The following is a 21,617-nucleotide window of genomic DNA, read 5'->3' as shown; positions in this document are numbered from 1 at the left end:
CGTCATGTAGTTCAGACGCCTACGTTCCTTACCGGCTAGAATAGGGCCCATGGATGAGCTTCGGGGGGTCTGCGAACATCCTGAGGTTGGAGCACAATTGGGTAGACATAGGGATGCGTTTTCCTGGGAGAAAGTCTACACTAAATATTGTAAAACTGGAAATCCAGGGGCCAAAGTTTGCCTGAAACATGTGGTTTGGACCACAAGGGGCTTTATGAAATGTGGGGGTAGTTGCCAATATTGAAAAACTGAGAGATTTCACATTAAAGTCTGGACTCCTGGCTTCTCTTGAAAAATCGGAAAATCTGGCAAGTGGCAGGTACGTCTCTGCTTGGGGACAGTCAGTGGGGCTGAAGGGCAGCTCCCCCACCCCTGCCAATGCATTTTCCAGTCCACCGCGGTCCCTACCACACCAGATCGCAAACCCTAGCTAGCCTACAGCTTTCATCTGCTTCTTAAAGTAAGGCTGTGACACGCCCCGCCCACCCCCAACCCCAGAGCAACGAGGCTATGAGGGCAAGCAGAGGCCTCCCTGGGGGTCCTGAGGCCTGTGGGTTAAACCGCTCTGGTTGGGGCAGCACGAGGCAGGGTCCCACCCCAGAGGCCCTGTCCCTACCCCTCCCCAGATGCTCACTGCCAGGGCCTCACCAAGCTGAGTGGAGCCAACCTCAGAGCAGATGCCCAGAGCCTCTGCTTCCTGCAGAGCTGAGCGGCTAGAGGACTCCTGCTTCTGTCTGAGAGGCTCAGCGGGCTCAAGGAGGGGCCTCACAAATCCTCACTTGCTCAGGGGCGCTTCCAGCTGCATTTCAGGCTCCTGACTCCCGAGGCTACATGCTTTCATGGAGTAACTTCTTTCATCCTCACATCCTGTGTGTGTGTGTGCAGGGGTGCTGTTATTACCCTCCTTTGACAGATGGGGAAACTGAGGATCGCACAGCTGGCAGCGGGCAGAGCTGGTGCTGTCTGGCTCCCGAGCTGGAACCTGAAGAGCCTCACTAGGCTTCCGTCCTCGGGACAGCAAGTAAAGTGGGTTCTGTTATTATGCCCTTTTATAGACGAGGAAATGGAGGCTCTGACTGTCCCAAGTCACTCGCAGTTAGGAAGGGACAGAGGGCTTCCCTGGTGGCGCAGTGGTTGAGAGTCCGCCTGCCGATGCAGGGGACGCGGGTTCGTGCCCTGGTCCGGGAAGATCCCACATGCCGCGGAGCGGCTGGGCCCGGCCCGTGAGCCATGGCCGCTGAGCCTGCGCGTCCGTAGCCTGTGCTCCGCAACGGGAGAGGCCACAACGGTGAGAGGCCCGCGTACCGCAAAAAAAAAAAAAAAGAAAAAAGAAAAAGGAAGGGACAGAAAAGAGATTCTGACATGGGAGGGCCTGACCCCAAGCTGTGATCTGAGCCACCAAGTTACCCCCATCTCTCTCCTACTGAGCCTACCTACCACTCATTGGCAGAAATCCCCACGGTCACCAACAACCAGAACCACGGGTTTGGCCAGAAAGCCGCAGGACACACAGAGGAGGAAAACACGGATCAGTCAGAGTAACCTCGCGGAGGACAGAGGCAGAACGAGGAAGGGCAGCATCCCCGGGGTGGGGCCGGAGGTGAGGATGGGAAAGCAGGGCCTTCCGAGAGGAGACTGGAGCCGGAGCACAGCAATAAGCAAAGCTCTGGGACCGTGGCCCTTACCTCTTGGGCAGAAGCAGCGAAGCTAATACATTCAAGCCACCAACCCGGTCCAGTAGAGAACCTGGAGAGAGAGGAGAAGGGATTGAGCATCCTGAGGAAATCGTGAAACGTCTCCACCTCGGGCAGAACGAGGCACTCCTGGGGCCAAGGGACCCTGCACACCACCAGGATCCACAGGTTGGTGAACGTAAACTCAGGTCCTGACAGCCACTGGTTACCTTCATTTCTGGGCTCTAAGTCTCAGTGTCGCCATCTTATGAATGGGGATAACGGATGCCTTCTCTTGTAGAACATCTGTTTTTCCCAGCAGACTGGAAGCTCCTTAAAGGGCAGGGACTGTGTCTTACACCTTTAGCCTTTGACAGAGGGCCTGGCAAACGTGGGGCACTCATTAAGTACATGATGGATGATTGAGTGAATGGAGGGATGGAGGGAGGGATTAATGAATTGACAAACTATGTATCTCAAAGGACTGCAGGGAGGGTCAAATGAGAAAGAAGTGTGAAAGGGTTCTTCATTATTAGGTGCCTGTGTGCTGTGGGGAGACGAACACAAAAGTCATGATGATGTTTCTAACTGGTATATTTGTTCACTCATTTATTCATTTGGTTAACCAGCAAATACTGAGGCTCATCTGAGCTGGGCTCCGGAACGAGCGTGGGAGGTACGGAGATGGATTAGACAAGGTCTCTGCCCCGTCTGCCGGGAGCACGAAGGCAAGCTGGGGCGACTGAATAAAGAACTGATGTCCACACACTGGGGTAAGCAGAGGATGCAGTGGGAATCCCAGGGGAGGTCAGGGGAGACCCAGGGAGGATACAACCCCCGAGCCAAGCCTGGCGGACGAATCCACTTTAGCCAGGTGGAGGGGCCGCATGGGAGGAAAGAGAATGTCAGGCCTTTGGTCACGCAGGGCTCAGCGAGAGACATGGGAAAGATGAGGCTGCGGAGATGGCAGGGGCTGCACCCAGCAGGGCCTGGTCCAAGCAGCTGCGGGGGAGGGAGATGATGCCGTTTGTCTTCAGAAAGGTCCCACTGCATGCTATGTAGAAGATGGGGAGGACGGAGAGGTCTACAGGAAATGGGGAGACCTCCTCCCAAGAGTGTTTGCTGAGTCTCTCTGCAGCCCTGCAGGAAGGCAGAGTGACGGCTGGTGTCATCCCCACTTTACAGATGCAGCAGGCGAGGCTATGAGGAGACTGACTTCCCCAGAATCCCGTACAGCTCGGTGAGGGGTGGAGCTGGTTAGAAAGCTCAGGCCTTCGTGCCTCCTACTGAAACCCTGTTTCCTGCCCTCTGGGAACGTGGTCTTCTTGGAAAAGCTGCTTGAAGCCACACAAAGACCACCCTTGCTGTGGGCATTCAGAGAAGGAGCAGGGACTGGAGGAGAGGGAGACACCTCCCACCAGGCGGGTCCTGATGAGTGGACGGTGGGCGATATCAGAAGCAGTGGCTCAGAGAGGGAGAGCCCTGTGGGTGGGCTCACCAAGCCAGGAAGCTCACGGCTGCCTGACATCTGTGTGTCCCTGTGGGTGCACTCCCCAGACGGGAGACCTCAGGGGGGTGGGCAGGACGGCGTGGACCTTAACGTTTGGCAGGCTACTTTTCTATCTCACGGCACATCTGCCGGCACAGATGGGGAAACTGAGGCCCGGGACCAGCCAAGGACACAAGGAATTGGTGGAGGCGGGACTGGAGTCCAGGAAGAGAAAAGAGAAAGAGAAAGAGATGGACTGAGACAGTGGGGAGAGTGCTGATAGACAGATAGACAGATAGATAGATAGGAAGAAAGGAAAGAGAAGAGAGATGGGGAGACACAGACAGACAGACAGGCGGAGTGGAGGGAGCGCAAGCAGAGACCAGAGAGAAGCCCAAATGGGAAAGTAAAGAAGGGGTGTAAAAGTAACAAGGGGTCCGCCCAACTCCTCCCCCTCCCCCCCCCTCTACCTGGGCCTCCATCTTCAGGGGTCAAGGGGACCCGGACCCCTGGTCCCTGTGGGGAGGGAGGAGCTGGGGTTTCTTCCCCACTCGAAGGCTGCCCGCCACCCGCCCCCCCGCCCCCGGAGCTAATCAGCGGCTGTCATCTCCACGGTGAGGTCTTGGTTAAGGAGATTTAGGGCTCGGATCAATAGGAAATTTAAAAATCGATGCAGCGCGCGGGGCAAAATCGATGGCGTTTAATCGCCTTGCCGATTCCCAGTCAAAACAATTAGCCGCGCTGAGTGTTGAGCACGGTGGCGACACGGCATTAACCGTCAATATTGGTGTAAGTGACGGCGGGGCGGGCAGGGGAATCCCCGGGCCTCTTAGGGGCCCGGAGTCAGACAGTGCCTTCAGGCTGGGGTCCTCCCTGCAGACAGCGCCCCCCTCCTGCCCTGGTCTCTGCCCTCTGCCACCCTCATCTGCGATGCCCACAGGCAGGACCACCCCTGGCCCGTCGGCCTCCAATTCTCCTCCTCGTGCCATCTCCCAGGTCCCAGAACCCCCGTATTCCCCTGACAAATCCCTCTCCCAAGTAGCTAACATCTCCCCAAGGGACAGGCAAGCCCTGTGGGAGCTGGGAGCCGTATTCCCAGCAGGACCTTGAGACCGGAAGATGGGAATGGGAGCTATTTAGAAGGTGCCCTCTCCGCATTTCACAGATGGGAACTCTGGGGAACAGAGGGCAAAAGCAGATGGCCCGTGGTGGCCTGGCACGGAAGCAGAACTGGAACCCTGACTTCTCGGGCTCCGGAGTCCCTGTTCCCCGCAGCTGCGCCACACAGAAGGGGAAGATTCCAATGTTTCCTGGGGAGGGAAAGAAGGTCCTGGCCCCTCAGCTCTCCTTGAAGCCACTAGAACTGCTTCTGGAGTGTAGGCTGGAGCCTGGCTCCACTGGGGGTCCCTACACCACCCAGTACAGGGTATGGCCCTGAGCTGGAGCTTGGGACAGGCCTGAGGATGACAGCGCCCATCGGCCCCACACACACACTGCCCACATACACTTCCACTGAGGAGCAGACGGACAGAGCAACCATCTCCCACAAACACATCAGCTCAGCTAAATTCAGCAGAGTAGCCCATAGTGACAGCAGCCGGGGTTTCCGGGGTGCTAGCTGCGTGCCAGGTGTGGTTCGTTGCTCTGCGGGCATGACCTTGAAGAATCCTTACAACCCTTTGGTGAGGATCATTCTCACGGTACAGATGAGGAAATGGAGGCTCAGAGAGGTGAAGTCACTTGCCCAAGGTCACACATCCAAGAGGGGGCAGCTCAGTCTGACCAGACTCCGAGGGAAACGGGACAGAGTGAACAAGGTCTAATGACCGCAAGCAAGAGAGTGGATGCAAGGAGGGGGTGCAGGAACCCGGCGCCTAGGCAGAGGTCCAGGAGGGGCCCACAGAGGCCCCTGAGGCAGGGGTGGGGCAAGCAAGGGGCGGGGCAAAACTGGAGACAGCCCTCGAAGCTCCTGACCTGGCAGGACGAGGATGGGAGATGGTGAGGCCGAGGCTGGCTCTCACCTTCTCTGAAGTCGCTGGAGGGCTCCGAAGAGCCCCGAAGGGTCCTGGGGTGCTGCGTGGGGAGGGTGGAGGCTTCCCCAGCCACCTGCTCCCTGGCGCGGAGGCAGGGAGCGTGTGCGGGCAGGGGAGGAGGTCCGTGAGATGAGCCAGGGATTGATCTGACAAGGTCCTAATCAAATGGTCAATATCGCTGACCTGACCACTTAACCTATTGATAAGCTGGCAAGGATGGAGCAGGCGGCGAGGGCTCAGGAAGGACGGCAGCGAGAGGGCTGGGGGGGCAGCCCGATGGGCAGTGCTCAGGCCCACAGTGTGCCTGGGTCTGGGGGCCTGGGAGAGGGTGGGCAGTTTCCTCCTCAAGTGCCCCCACCCACCTCCCCTCTGATAGGTCATGTGTCTTCTTCTTTTTTTTTTTTTTTGGCCGTGCACACAGCATGTGGGATCTTAGTTCCCCGACCAGGGATCAAACCCGCGTCCCCTGCATTGGGAGTGGACCACCAGGGAAACCCCATGGTCATGTGTCTTCTGCGTGGGGCTTCTACCCAAGCCTCTCCCGCTGGTCAGGGCCCCTCAGCCCCACCCTGAGTGAGGCTGGGAACCGTCCCCAGCACCCAAGCCATTCCCAGCTCTCCTTGGATCATGCCTTAGCTTCTCACACATATGAGGGACTTCTCTGTGCCTCAGTGTTCTTTTCTGTAAACTGGGGAGAATTACAATAGGAAATGCCAGGAAACAACCTAGATGTCCTGTGACTGGGGACTGGTACAGTTCATGATGGTGCAGCAGCCGCCTAATGGAGGGCTGCAGAGTGGTAGAAAATATGCTTGAAATAAATTCATTGACAAGGAAGCTACATTCCTAATCCATTGTTAGGAAGGAAAAAAAGGCAGGTTATAAACTGGTATGTAGTTTCTGGCTCCATTTTTATGAAACGCACGCACATACACACACACTTTTTTTTTATTTTCCTGAAGAGAAAGGCTTAGAGCAGAAATCAGAACTCTTTTTTTTTTTTAAGTTTTTTTTTGGCTGCACCGCGCAGCTTGGGGGATCTTAGTTCCCCGACCAGGGATTGAACCCGGGCCCAATCCCTGGGCCCCAGCAGTGAAAGCAGAGTTCTAACCACTGCACCGCCAGGGAAGTCCCAGAAGTCAGAATTCAGAGTTTGGTCCCAGGCATCTGACTTTTAATACATTCTTTGGGTAAACTCGTAGGCATACTCCCATTTGAGAAAAAGCTATCTAGAAAGATAGGCATCAAGAAATTAATTTTTTTTTTTTTTTGCGGTACGCGGGCCTCTCACTGCTGTGGCCTCTCACGTCACGGAGCACAGGCTCCAGACGCGCAGGCCCAGCGGCCATGGCTCACGGGCCCAGCCGCTCCGCGGCATGTGGGATCTTCCCGGACCGGGGCACGAACCCGTGTCCCCTGCATCAGCAGGCGGACTCTCAACCACTGCGCCACCAGGGAAGCCCAAGAAGTTAATTTTTTTTTTTTTTTCATTTAACTAGATGATCATGGTGGGATTTTTTATCCCATTGCATATCTGCATTTTCTACTTTTTCTACAATGAACATGTGTCACATGAGTTAACACCTGTTTGTAATTGCAAAAGGCGGGGCTCATGAGTCCTCCATCAGCAGGACTGTGGCAAGGCGCTCGGCAGACACACGATGAGCGGCGTTTCTCTGACCCCTTTCCCTTTCCCAGACAGGCTCGTCTCATGTTCCCCCTGCCTCCAAGCCCAGCCGAGCCCAGAGCCCCCAAGAACGTGAATGAATCTGAAATCTGAGTGGAGAAGCTCCTCTGGTTTCTCCTCTATTAGAGAGGACAGGGTAGGACCTAGCCGAATTCTGTGCCCTGTCCCCGCTTCAGGAAACTGGCTGAGGGCTTATGGGCAGGAGGGACAGCTGGAGGGGAAGCCGAGGCCCAGAGGGAAGGAATGGATTTTCCCAGCATCACACAGCTGGTTGTAACAGAGCTGGGACCAAAGCCGGCTCCTGGGTTGTGGCATCCCACTGCCGAGAGGAGAAAAACCTGAAAGATCAAGTGTGCACGTGGGCCAGAGGACTAGTGAGAGGACGTGAGATTCTATGGAGCAGAAGAGCATGGTGGTCAAAAAGCTGTGTGACCCTGGGCAAGTCACTTCATCTCTCTGAGCCTCAGTTTGCTCAAACATAAAACGGGGATAACACCTGCCTCACAGTGGTGGTGTGAGAAGTCAACAAGACCATGCTTACAACCAACTTAGGAGAGGGACTGACACAGAAAGGGGCAAGTAAGTGGTGGAAATGATATTAGGATGATCAGCCCACAAATGATGTACGTGAGTAGGATGTGCAGGGTGCGGAAGGGAACGCAGTGCGAGGGGGCAGGAGGAAGGCGTGTGCTGGTACTCTGTCTTGGGGTGAACAAATGCAATGAAGACACCAGGCTCAATATGTCCCTTTAGGGACTTCCATGGCGGCCCAGTGGTTAAGACTCCGAGTTTCCACTGCAGGGGGCACAGGTTCGATCCCTGGTCAGGGAACTAAAGATCCCACATGCAGCGTGGCACAGCCAAAAATATATATTTATATGTTCCTTTGTTCACTTGTTCATTCATTCATCCATTCATTCATCCAATAAGCACTTCCTGAGGCCAATTCTAGGTCAGACCCTGTGTCAAGCCCTGCAATCCACATATGAACAATGGGAGTTCCCGCTGAGTTAGTAAAGAGGGATTGGGGATGGCTGGGCTGCTCTCTCATCTGTGAGAGTTGCTTGCCTCAGTGGCCTCCAAACCACCCTTTGAGGCTTCTGCTGAAAGGGGCCTAGCAGGAGCGCAAGCCCCCACCGCCTGCCTGGTGCGGTACTGCAGGTGGGTGTGCGAGCACACGTAGGAATAGTAAGGTCTGTGCAGACGGGCTGTGTTCACCTTTGTGATTCACAGCCCCGCACACCAGGCCTGACACTCTGGGGACACGCCGTGCTCGATTTTTTTTTTTCCTCTGTGTTTTTTTTTTTTTTTTTAATGAAAAAAAAAAAATGTTCAAAGCGCCTAGCACAATGCCCAACACCTGGCAGGGCCTCAATAAATAGCAGCTATTATTAGCATCATCATCACACACCAGATCACTCTTGATCCCTACAAAAACCTTATTTTGCCGACGAGAAAAATTGAGGTTTTAAAAGGAGTGATGTGATTTGCCCACAGCCGTGGCTGGGACTCAAAGCAGGGTGTGTGCGACCCTGCAGTCTGGGGTCTGCCTTCTCCTGTCGTGGGGTGGGTTGTCAGGGTCAGGGAGTGGGGGAAGGGCAACAGTTGGGGGGTAAGCGGACGTGATGATGCGGGGGCAAGGGTGCGTCGGCTGGGGTGAGGGGAGCATTGTCAGGAAGATGGAGTGGAGTGCACAGGCCCGGGAGGATGGGTGTGGAGTCTAGCTGCTTCGGCCAGCTGGCTTCCTTCCTCAGGCAGGAGGTGGCCTGACTGGCCGATGCCCCTACCACACTGGTAGGTGCAGGCCCCCTTCTGCCCCGGAAGGTGAGCTCCCTCCACTCGTGTTCAGCACCGCCAACGCCCAGCTCTACTGTTCTGCTGGACAACTGGGTGGCAAGGGGCCCAGCTCCTGTTCATCTGACAAACGCCCACTGTGCGCTCACTGTGTGCTGAGCATCGTTCTAGGCAGTGGGGACACAGCCGTGAACAAGGCAAAGTCCCTGCCCTCGCAGTGCTGACGTTCTAGTGGAGGAGGAGGAGATACAACAGATAAGAATATACACCTCAGAGCTAAGAAGGAAAATGAAGCAGGTGAGGGGGTAGGTTACAAGGTGAGGCTACTTTAGACTGAGAGGTCAGGAAAGGCCTGTTGGGGAAGGTGGGCTTTGAGTAGTGCTGGGGGTAAGAGCTTTCCTGGCCAAAGGAACAGCAGGTGCAAAGGCCCTGAAGCAGGACCAAGGTTGATGTGTTTGCAGAAGAGCAAGAAGGCCAGAGTGGCCTGAGCTTCTGGAGGCAGGAGGAAAGGCGCGGAAGTTGAACAGGCAAGCGGGTACCAGTTCATGCAGGGCTTCCGGGCTAAAGAAGATGTTCTAAGCGTGTTGGGGGACTCACGATGGCAGATGAAAGTTGGTCTCACCTTCAAAAACCAAGCTCCATCCTCACTGCTTCCCCATATACCACGTGGGGCTTTCTGACCCATTCATTCTCTAAGAACAAGCTCCAGACGCCTTCAATAAACCCTTGGAGTCCCAGACAAGGCTCCTTCAGGGTCGACCCTCCCATCCTGGGGACTCCACTGGGGCAGGGAAGGGACTGGCTCATCCGTGCACCTTGGCACCCAGCTAAGGCCTGGCCACAGGAGGCCTCAGAAAACAGCAGAGTGTCAATGGTCACTAAAAGGGATTGTAACCCTTGACCTCCACCTCCCAGCAAATCTCCCTGTGGGAGCAAGTTGTAGCTTGTTCAACTCTGCCCAGTGGCAGAGAGAAGGGGCTGGAGCAGGGGGAAGGCAGCTGTGTCACCGCCCTGGCCAGGCCTTGTCCAGGGTTCCCAGGGTGGATGGGCAGGGCAGGAGGCCTCCTCCCGTCCCTCCTCCTCACCAGAGTCTGAGATCCCTGACTTAGTACGTGGCTCACATCCTGTCAAGCCCCTCCTCAAAGCCCTTCTGTCTACGCGGTGCGCCTGAAAGAAATCCGAGCCTCACAGCCCTTCCCAGTGATGTCAAGCTTCATTTCTCGCCCCTACCTGAACACACCTGCAAGTCCAGTGATGTGTACATTTGCTCACACCTCCGTGCCTGTGCACAGGGACTGCCTCTATTTCTTTATTTTTTATTATTTTTTATTTTGGGCTGCACGGCGAGGCTTGCGGGATCTTAGTTCCCGACCAGGGATCGAAGCCACAGCCCCTGCAGTGGAATTGCGATGTGCTAACCACTGGACCGCCAGGGAATTCCCGGGAGTGCCTCTATTTGGACAGCCCTCTGCCTCCCCTTTTCCTCTGGACCTTGCCCACAATTCTCCATGTCACCTCCTCAGTGAAGCCCCCTGGACCCTCCCAGGCAGCACAGCCCTGGCACACTCTGTGCATCTCTGTCAGAGCCCAGACAGCTGGACCCCAGCCAGGGGGACCCCATGTTCCACCAGAGGAGTTTTCTAAAGGGTCACTGAGGTACAGAGGACTGGGGGTGGGGGCATCTGCGTCCTGCATTATTTATGCCTGTGCGGCCTCGGTAAGTTTTGGGAGGGATGTGTGTGCACATTTAGAATCAGTATGTTGTGTCTAACGCTCAGCTGAAATGTCATGTCCACAGAGGTGTTACACCTGACCCACCAATCTCAACCAAGTTCTCCCACGATCCCTTCCCCCGGCCCCTTGTTCCTTTCCTTCCCAGATGTTATCACTGTTCATAACCAACTACACACTGAGGTCCAATCAGTACCCATCCTGTTGGCTCCAAGCTCTTGGAGAGCAAGGCCCAGGTCTGTCTTGTAAATCACTGTTCCCCAGCTTCTAAGATAGGGCCTGGCTCACGTAGGGCCCAGTTCCTGTGTGATGAATGAATTCATTCCGTGAATGTGTGATGAATGAATTCATTCCGTGAACGTTTTTAGACCTGAGCATCTACCCATTTTCATTTTGCTCTAAGGGAACAAGTCTAAAGTGGGGAATGTCTGTGTGCTATAACTCAGAACACGTCCCTTCAGGTCACTGTGAGTGGCTTCCCTGTGGGGCTTCTGAACGTGGCCTGTGTGCACCCATGGGCATGTGGGCTGAGATGCCGCCATATTTAGTATCTGTGTTTGTACCTTTCCTGTTGAAAAGACTCTCCACGTGAGGAGCACCCTGGTGTTTTAGTATCTGTCTTGCCGTGTGATGTTTCTGTACCTACGAGCACGCATAGATGTCTGGGCTTTCATACCTGTGTGTGAGTGCGTGCTTATCCTTGTTTTTATATCTGGTGTGTCCGTTTCAACATCTCTGGAGACGTGTGCACAAGCATCTGTGTGGATTTGTAGGCTTTTATATCTACGTGTTTTCTAAAGAAAATCTCTGGCCAAGGGTACAGGTACCTGGGTCTCAGGACCCACAGGTGCACAGATCTGTCATGTATTCGAGCATGTGTGTGCGTGTGTCTATTTTAGAACCACTGCATGTGTCTGCATGTGTATCCATTTCAAAATTTCAAAGTCTCTGACTACACTTTGTAGTTTGGAGGGTGTGTGTGCGTATGTCTCTGTGTGTGTGTATGTGTGTGTGTCAAGAATGACATGGACGTGGGTACAGTTGTGTGTCCCTCTTCCCCTTTCCAGCCTGGATGAGTACCTCTTCTCTGCCTCTCTCTCACGCACACCCACCCATGCTCATATGTGCCGCGCAGATGGGGAGGGGGCCAGGGTGTCAGCGAGCTCCTGTGTCACAAGGTTAATTTCTCCGCAGCCAGGCAGGCTGGGCCCTGAGGGGAGGGGTGGGGAGGGGCTGGTCCCCACAGCCCCTCTGATAAATATGTATTTGGGGCTGCTGTGCTCAAAGGTCACGCGGGGAAAAGAAGGAGGAGGGGCGGTCTGCACTGTGCGGTGCTGCTGGGTCCCAGCCAGGCCCAGCCGGGGTTGTGTGACCCCCTCCAGAGGGATGAGGCATAGATTCAGGGAGATGTCCCCCTCATCTGGTCTAGCCCACCCCACCCACAGCTATGCTCAGAGGGAGATGCTGTGTGGACACACAGATATTCAGACGCTGGAGCAGGCAAGCACACAAGCCCACACCCGCTGATGCCCAGACAGAGGCTCTGACGGACGCACAAAGGCGGCCTTGTGGGCCACCAGGTGCATGGACAGCTGGAGTCCGGGCCACTCCTTCTCCCTCACCCCAACCTTCACCCACCCAACACCGAAAAAAATACAAGCGCACAAGAGTGCACAGCATCTCATGAAAAGAAAGGTCCTTGCACACTCAATGCACACATGCAGGTAGGAGCACAAAGGTACACGAGGTGCCTCCAGAAGGGTCCCTGAACACTTTGCGGGTGGCTATGTACACACACACACACAAATGCACACACAAAGATGCACACAGATGCACCACCACCAGAGTGCCCAGGACACAAAGTTCTACGGAGGCAGGTGCACGCTGATGTATGTACACACACACACGCACACAGGCACACTCACCCATACAAAGACCCCAAGACACGCACACCAGGCAGGATGCCGGCAGGACCAGGCTGGGAAACCCACCCCGTCGCAACACAGCCGGCTCTGGCCCTCTCCCCACTGAGGCGAGAAGGGCCACCGGTTCTCTGGTCTGTGGCCCCCCAGCCGGCTCCAGCCAAAGGCGCCATCGTTTGTCCAGCCCCGAGTCACATCACTGTCGAGCCTCCCTCCTCGCTGACCGGCCATGTCGGCCGTCAGCGGCCTGGCCATTAGTCGGCTCCCGCCTCTGGCCTGTGTTTGTTGAGTCTCCCTTACCTGGCAGAACCGTCCAGACCAACGGAGCCCTTTCAGGGTCTGCCTGACCCCTTCCCCAAGGGATTCTGAGGTCCCCTGTCGTATGACCCTCAGCCCAGGCCTCAGGGCGACCCCCTCCCCTCGGCGCACCGCTCAGGCGGTCATTCTTCAATGACCGCTGCCCACGGTGGTTCTGGTGGATCTCGAGGCTGTGTGTTTGAGTGTGTATGTGCGTGCGTGAGTGTGTCTGTGTGTGTGTGTGTGTGTGTGTGAATAAGGGCTTAGGATACCATCAGGTGTGCTTAAAGTCAAGGAGCATCTGAGCGTGTGGTTGTGCATATGGGGAGTTAGGATGTCGGGGCGTGCTTCACACGTGTGTGTGTGCATGTGCACATGTGTGCGTGCTGGAATGCAGGGAGTGACGAGGTGTTCGGGTCTGGCCTTGGTGCAGGGGGCTGTGAGGGGCTGTTTCTGCCTCGGGCATGGGGGTTAGCGCGGTACAGGCGTCTGCTCTTCAAGCAGTTGTGAGCAAGCGGAGTGTGTCTCCCAGACTCTGCTGCCTGTGTTTGTGAAAGTGGCAGATGCTGCCTCCCTGGCCTCGCTGCGGGGGATTAAGTCTGTGAATGCCACATGAGTCCGAACCCCGGTGGGGGAGGGTCCCCAGCCTGCTCTTACACTCACGTGTGCGGGCCACAGCCCTGAACGGTATAGGGTCTTGGGGATGACGGCTAAAGTACCCCCTTGCCAGTTTCTCTGAAGGAGAGCGCGTCCGAATGGACGCCGGGGTGAAGGGCTGTGTGCGTGTGTGCACAGGCGCTCACTCACGCTCACACACTAGTCCGTGTTGTCCAAGGCACGCTGTCGTAAGATGCACACGTGCGCTCAAGATCACACACGTGATAGCTCCCCAGGGCCACAGAGATCAAGTCCAAACTTCTCAGAACCTCCAGAGACAGGCCCTGCGACAACGTGCCAACCTCAGCTCTTAGGGCCATGCCCCCAACCTGGGCCGCTTCCTGCCTGCTCCCCACTTCCCTCAGTCATCTTTCCGCCCTCCCCGCTTGCCCCCTTCCTCAGTGCCCGAGCACCCTCAAAGACCCACTTCCCTGTTTAAACACACACCTCCCTCCTCCAGATTCCCGGTGACCCAGAAGCTCCCTTTGTGCTCCAGGCACCCAGAATCTTGTCTAAGGCTGGGTCCACTTCAGAGCCCATGGTTGGTCCCTAACAATCGTTTTCAGGTAAGGAGTGATCATGCTGCCATGGCCTGACTACCTCAGGGAACTAACTGTACTTCATTAGCTGGGTGACTCACACCACTCAGTAGATACCTATTGAATTTGGGGACCTAGGAAGTGGGGTCACCACCTCCAGCCTCCTTCCGAGTGTGTCAGAGCTGGAAAAGCTGCCTGCCCCAAGGATCTAAAGAAGGTGGGGCTGTGGATGAGTGAGGGAAGGGGCACCTGCCTCTCAAGGCCACCACCTGCATCTGGGAAGGTGGCTGTGCAGCACGGGGCTCACCAGCAGGGGCTGGAGAGGGGGGGAACCTCAGCTCATCGGTAACCCTGTCATTGGAGAGGGCCAGCCCCAAACTGTCACCCACAGAGAGGGCTCTCAACCTCACTCCTTTGCTGGCTTTCCCTTCAAGATACAAAGCGAAACCCAGGTCCTCAAAGCCCTTGTTGAGGCACGTAAGGCATCCATCCACCTGACAGGTCCCGGGAGACGGCCTGTGGATGGACGTCTCAGGGGGCAGGGAGGAAGTGGGGGAAGGCGCCGAGCCAGGGAAAGGAAATGGTGCTGGGACAGATAAGAGGAGAGGGGCAGACCTCCAAAGATAGGCCAGGCGTGATACCAGGAGTCCAAGACCTCAGTCCTAGCACCGCTCGGGTGCTCATAGGCTGAGAGAATCAAGCCCTCATCTGTGAAAGGGGCACCATCAGGGCTGCCGTAAGAGGTAGGCGGTTGTAAGAGGCGTCGTCATCGTTATTATTATTATTATTATTATTAGATTAGGAGTTGTTAGGCCCAAGGGAAAGACAATGAGTGATATATATTTAGAAGAAAGAACAGACCCCGGTCTGAGGAGACCCCCACCTCCACTCTCTCCTCCAACAATTCCCCACACTCAGGTTTCTCAACCATTTCAATCCTGAAAAAAATACTGGAAATTAACCACCACATGCCAGACAGGGAAACTGCTTCCTTGCCCCCATCTAAGTCCAAGTGCCCACGGGCATAGCCATCTGTCCCTCCATCCAGGGTCATGCCCCAACACACTACGAACATGCATCAGAGCTCTGACAAGCTCTACCCAGGGGGGTGCTGAGGTTGGGGGCCCTAGCTTGGCTGTCACATCGGTGGGGGAAAGGATTCTGGCCTATGGCCCCTGCATGCAAGGAGCGAATGTGTATGAAGCAGAATGCAGGGGGCCTGGGGTGACCACTGATGGGTCTGCTGGAAAAAAATCTGGCTAGCACGCTGTTTAGGATGTGCGGGCTGACCTCCATCGCACACACAGCATGGGTGTGGGCGCACACACACACACACACACACACACCGTGGCTCAGTTCTTTCCATACCACGGTCCGTGAAACAGTCACCCTCCATTTTCCCTGCAAAGACTGACAGAGGGAAGTGAGGGCAACCAAGGCCCCCAAGGACGGCACGGCGACCGGCCGGAGGGTTGGCCAGCGGCCTACGGGAAATGGGGACCTGGACCTTTCCAATGGACGTGGATGGGCCTCTGTCCAGCCTTAACCAGAAATCAGGAAGTAGATGCGGAATCCCATTACCAGCAACTGGAGATGCTGCCGGTGGCCTTGGTGCGATTCCCTCCTGGCCTGCCTGCCACCCCCTGCCACAGGACGCTTTGTTACTACGGAGGAGCCAGGGAAGGTTTCTGTGGGCTGGCAGACTTCGGGGAGGGGGGATCTTTGCTTGTTTTGTCTTCTTGAACCCAGCTTCAAGGTTGCTGTGCAAGCATGCTATTAAGCCCACCCCTACGCCCACGACCTCTGTGCACATTTCTAATCACTAAACCGGGACCCTGCTTCACAAACCCACCCTCCCTCTGACCCAGGACACACAGAGACCCAGAGACACCTAACGAGAATAAGAACAACAACAGTAATAATAGCTGTATGTCGAAACGGTATTATACGTTCACACAGGTGACTTTATTTCACGTGTACTCTTGGGGCACACACCACAGTCAGACCTAGTGCTTGCACGCAGAGCCTGTAGGCCAACCACGCTGCACGTACAGACTGACGTACTCACCGCCGATGCCAGACTTGGCACACAAACCTGCACACGCGCCAACGGCCGCCACGCGCAGAGCCAGAGTGCCTCCCGAGTGCACACGCAGCGAGGGCTCCACGGACATCGAGGCAAGGAAAGGAACTCCCAGGATAAATACTCGCACCAACTCCCCCCTGCACGCGCATCACCCACAATGGAAACCCCGGGTACCGGCCCCACCCCCGCTGGACACACACGTCATGATTCTACACCTTTTCTCTTCACTCCGCCGAGGCTCCCAAGCCCTGCACACAGTCAGTCCGTCCTGCACGCCTCTCTCAATGCCCGAAGGCCGTGTACACATGCACACGGCCGCCATGGTCTGACTGTGCCCTCCAGTCCTTCACTGCTCACTGACACCACACTCTCCCTTCCTCCCGCCTCCCTTCCCGCCCTGGGGGAGGGGGCAAATTCACCTGGCAGGATGGTAAGAGGCTAACAACTACTGAGTTAAGAGTCTCCTTGGGTCTTTCCCTAAATCCAGGACCTGCCCCCTAACTCTGCAGGCCTCAGGATGGAGGGAGAGAGCGGGGAGTGGTCAGCAGGCCAGAGGCTTTCTCTTTGGATCTTTCACCTGGGGCGTGAAAGCTCTGAGGACCCTCCCAGATGGACCCCCGCACACACGGCCTCCCCTTTTCACTTCCCACTAGCCATCCGTGTCATTTTCTTTTCCGTCCACACCCTTCTCTCTCAGCGGGGCTGAGTCCAGAACCATGAGCCCTCACTTGAAGTCCTCCCCTCCCCCTGCCATGGCCCCAGTAAGCATCCAGTAGGACTTCTCCAGGAGGCCAGAGGAAAGAGGGGGATGGCGCTAGAGCCCCCCCACCCGGGGCAGACCCACGCCCCCAGCAGGGATGAAAGAGGGTGGAAACACATGGGTCTGCGGAATAAGGCTTAGGCTCTGGTGGGAACTTGGGGCAGTCCTGTCTTTGCACAGAGCCCCTCTCCCTGGCACGCTGTTCAAGCGAATGCTACAAAAGTGATGAATAAATGAAGCTGAGGGAGGGGGTAGAAAGGACGGGGCGACAGGGAAAATGAGTGGCAGGGAGGGAGACAGGGGGAAGGGGGAAAAGAGAGAAAAAGAAAGGGAGGGTGGAGAAAAGGAAGATGGCAAAAAAAGAAAACCTGAGGGGGTGGGGGGTAGTTTTTGTGGAGAGGAGGAAGAGACAGAGAAACTGGAAAACAGGGAGAAAGAGACACCAGCAAAGGAGATGGAGAAAAAGGAACCCGAGGTAGGACGTGAGAGGAAGAAAAGAGAAGGGAGGAAAGAGGCAGGAGGAGGCGGCCAAGGGGGTTCCCCAAGTTACAGACTTTGCCCAGAGAACTGAGGGGCGCACCCTGGCTCCCCAACATCGCTCCGGGGCCCTGGAGCTCTGCTGCCCACCTCTCCGGCCAGAGATGCCGATGCCTCTTGGAGCCCCGATCCCGGCTTCCACCCTTCTGGCAGTCCGAGGCACCCCGTTTCTTTCTCTTGCCCCTCATTCCCACCCCCAGCCCTTGCTCATTGCCCGTGCCCTCTTACCTCTCCCCCCCCCATGCACCCTGCTTGCTTCCGAGCTTCAGACAGCATCACCAACCAATAACCTCACCATCATCACACTACACCGGCCCCCACACCCCCAGGAAAGGGAGGAAACAAACAAACAAACAAACAGGCGGCACCGCCACCAGCCCTGACCCCCTCTCGCCTCATTTTCTCCACAGTCGCCCGCTCCCCAAATGCAGGGTCCAAAATGGGGATCCCGCCCAGCCCGGGGAGCCTCTCCAAAGCGCCGAACGAAGCCAGTCGGGCGCAGATGCCACCTTGTCTCTCCTCTCTGCGCTCGCTCCTTTTTGTATATGATGGCCCCAGCCGCGATGTGGTTTATTTTCGTCTTTTTACTGGTGTTATTTTTTTCCTCTTTTCCTTTATTTTTTTGGCCTGGGGGCGGCAGCGATGAAAGCGCCCACCGCCCGCCTCCTCCGCCAGCTCCCGGCCGGCCGCTCTTTCTCTAGTCTGCGCTCCTGGGCCTCCCTCCTTTCTCTTCTCTGTCTCCGCTCTGCTCCTCCGTCCTTTCAGTTCCGTCCCCAGTCGACTGCTCTCTGCTCTCTCCTCTCTCTACTGCCTCCTCCTCTACGTCTCTCCTTTCCCCTTCCTTCTTGCCCCTTCTCCCCTTTTTCTCTCCCTCTTCACCTCCTCTGCGTCCCCATTTCTTCCCATCCCTCCCCCCCACAACCACGCACATCTCTCCTTTGGTTCCCTCGCTGCCACCGACAGTAAGCCGACCCCCCACACACACCTCGCCCCCAAATAATAAAAATACCCAGCCAGGGGGCAAAGCCCCGACGCCGGGCGCCGGGAGGGAGGCGAGAGGGCCGGGGCCGCAGCGGCGGCGGGCAGCCCGAGCGCGGTGCGGAGCGAGCGGCGCCCGCCCGGCTCCCGCCCGGAGAGCTCTCTGCAATAGGCCGAGCCGGCTGCATTAAGCTTCTTGCAATCAATAAAGCGCGGGTCAGATTATGCAAAGCGCAGATATTAATATGCAAAGTTTTAAAGATTTTTAAATGGAAGGGCGAGCGCGGCGCGGGCGGGCAGGCAGGGGCTGCGAGGGGAGAGGGAGGAAGGGAGGGCGGGCGGGCGGCGCGCAGGCGAGCTGGGGAGAGGAGGAGGCTGCCCGCCGCCCGCCCGCCCGCCCGCCCGCCCGGCTGCGCCGCGCCGCCTTGCCTTACCGCTGCTCCCATCGGTAGGCGCCGCTGTCTTCGCCATGCGCGTCAGCTGCACAGCTCCGAGGGGATGGCCGAGGAGGAGCCGCCGCCGCCAACGCTACCCCCGCTCCCGCTCCCGCTCCCGCGCCCGCTCGCTGCCTGCTGCTGGCGCTGCTCTGGCCGCTGCTCCTCGCCTGAGCTGCCGGCGCGAGCCCAGGCGCGCGCCATCCCCGGCTCCCACCTTGTCCCCATGGCAACCCCGGGCCCAAGGATGCTCAGAGAGAGAGCGCGAGCGAGAGAGCGAGGGGGGAGAGAGGGAGAGGGAGAGGGCGGGGAGCGCAGGGGACACGGAGGCAGGGAGAGGCCCCAGACTCACAGAGACACAGAGATTCACAGAGACAGAGACACGCAGAGATAGGCTGAAACAGACAGAGGCTGAAACAGATAGAGATGCGGTAACAGAGAGAGGGGAGAGGGGTGGGGAATAGAGGGGGACACAGAGACAAGGAAAAGCACAGAGACCTACAGAGACACACAGAGATACACAGAGACACACAGAAGGAGACAGAGGGGAAAGGGAGGGGCAGGGAGCAGAGGGGGACTCAAAAGCAGGGAGGTGCCCTGAGGCCAGGAGACTCACAGAGACACAGAGACATCCAGAGACAGAGACAAGGGGAAAAAGGGAGAGGGAATAGGCAGGGAGCACAGAGGACTCAGAGGCAGGGAAAGACTCATAGAGACAAAGAGATGCCCAGAGACAGAGACATAGAGTCAGAGAGACACAGAGACACACAGAAACATATGAACACAGAGACAGAGCGAGAGGGGTGGGGAACAGAGGGGGACTCAAAGGCAGGGAGATGTCCTAAGACCCAGAGACTCAAAGAGACACCAGAGACACAGAATACAGGAAGGAAAGGGAGAGAGGAGAGGGTGGGAGTACAGGGGATACGGAGGCAGGGAGAGACTAACAGAGGCAGAGAGATGCCAGAGACACACAGAAACATGTAGACACAGGCATGGGCGGGTGGTGAGGAGAGAGGTGGGGAGAGCAGATGGGGACATGAAAGCAGAGAGAGGCACTAAGAACCAGAGACACTCAGAGACAAAGAGATAAGGAGAAGAGATCCATGCAGAGAGAGAGATGAAGAGCCAAAAAACAGCCACAAAGAAGCAGACAGACAGCAGATGTGAATAGTCACAGAGAGAGACAGAGACACAGATAAGAGAGAGAGACATGCAAGAACCAGAGATAGGAGAAAGAGCCACACTCAGAGAAAGAGGGAGGAAGAGGCAAGACAGAGCTGGAGAGATAGAGAGATAGGAAGACACAGAGACAGAGACAGGCACAGAGAGATAGACACGGAGATAAGAGAGACATGCAGAGTCAGAGAGATATGAAGAAAGAGCCCAAGAGAGGCAAAGCCAGAAAGACACTGACAGAGACCAAAAGATACAGAGACTGAGATAGAGAAAGAGAAAGAGGCACAGAGAGAGAGGGGCAGAGGCAAGGAGATAGACGACTCGTGAGATGTAGACAGAAACATAGAGAAACACAGGGATTCCGAGAGGGAACCTAAGAGACAGAAAGCAAGAAATGTGCAAAGAGAGACACAGAGGCCAAGACGGAAAAAGAGACAAGAAGAAATACAGACAGTGAGAGACAGAAAGCAAAGACAGATTTACAGAGGCAAAGTGATGACGCAGAGAGGCACAGAGATACAGAGACCTGGACAGAGACTGCAAGAGACAGAGGAGACATCTAAAGAGACAGAGAGAGATATGGTCGATGGAGACAGACAGACACTGCAAGAGGCGCCCTGGTGGACAGAAATCCTCAGGGAGGTACAAGACAGAGACACCAAGAGATAAATGGAGAGTCCGAAATACAGAATGAGACTGGAAAAGGTGTGTGTGGCAGGGTGGGGGACAAAGACGCAGAGCCTAGGGAAAGCAGAAAGGTGCAGGCTGGGGTGAGAGCAGAGACCAGGAGAGGAACAAGGAGGTCTAGGGGAGCGGAGGGGGAGAGAACAGGAGAGCAGGTTGGGGGAGACAAAAATAGCAGGGAGGGGAGGGAAGCAAGGAGGGCAGGACACGGTCACTGAACACCTCCCCTGTGCCCGACACAGTAAGGCTGGGGAGGGAGAGCAAGGAAAGGGAGGCTGAAGGGGAAGGGACCCTGGGCCCCGGGCAAAGTCGGCTCTGAGTCTGAGGAGGACACGTGGCCGCCGGCCCCGGCCGGTGGGGGCGCTGCGGTGCAGGGCAGAGGATGGGGCTGCGAGTGGTACCCAGACCAGGAAGGGGTTTGGGGGAGGAGGGCGCGGGCGCGCCGCTCGGTCTGGGCTCAGCAACTGCCTGTCGCTTTGTTACCCGTCATCCGGCTGCCCCGTGCCGACCGAATGGGCACACAGGATCGTCGCGTTGGGTGCGTGAGAGAAACATGAGAATCACCAACTGCCCACGTGTACCGTACCGAGAGGGCTCCCGGGACCTACAATGCAAGTGCGTAACAGAAATAAATACAGGAAACACCTACCCCGCGGGCGTACAAAGTAAGTACACGGGACCGTGCAGCGTTCTTAACAGACACGGAAGTACCTACTACCCCGTGTGCGCAGCAGCCTCTTGGGACCCACAGTGTGTGCACAAAACAAATAAATGCAAGAAATACTCACCCCATGTGCATACAAAGTAGGTACAGGGACTTTCGCAGCCGTGCACAAGAGATGTGGAACCACTTAATACCTCCTACACATCACAGGCCCTCAGGCCCTCAGGCCCCACCCACCCTGACTGTGCAGGACACAGATAAATACAGGAAATGCCTGCCCCACCTGCACACAAACTAGGCACACAAGAACTACAGGGCATGGATGGAGGAACCACATACCAAGCAGCTTGCCAGAATCCACGCTGTGTATGCACAGCGCAGATGAACGCAGGGAGTACTGTATGGCCTGTGCCCATAAAGCAGGCGCACGACCTAATGGGCCTCCCTAGTGTCAACGTGAGAGAGGCCCATGA

At 56.4% G+C, this 21,617-nt stretch overlaps 1 protein-coding gene across 1 annotated transcript in view; it reads right to left on the bottom strand.

Moving 5' to 3' along the window:
• Positions 1 to 21,005, bottom strand: part of POU2F2 (POU class 2 homeobox 2) — a gene marked incomplete at both ends in the record, with an annotated part of 74,973 nt that extends 53,968 nt beyond the window's left edge. Inside the window, 2 exons of the mRNA XM_082863152.1 lie at positions 1,686 to 1,746; positions 20,964 to 21,005. The remainder of the gene's footprint in view (positions 1 to 1,685; positions 1,747 to 20,963) is intronic.
• Positions 21,006 to 21,617: the final 612 nt, after the last annotated feature.

Source organism: Leucopleurus acutus (assembly GCF_964270905.1).
Source record: "Leucopleurus acutus genome assembly, chromosome: 20".
Classification (NCBI taxonomy): Eukaryota; Metazoa; Chordata; class Mammalia; order Artiodactyla; family Delphinidae; genus Leucopleurus; species Leucopleurus acutus.
Note: the sequence above shows the minus strand (reverse complement) of the source record. Positions and strands in the feature narration are given on the sequence as shown.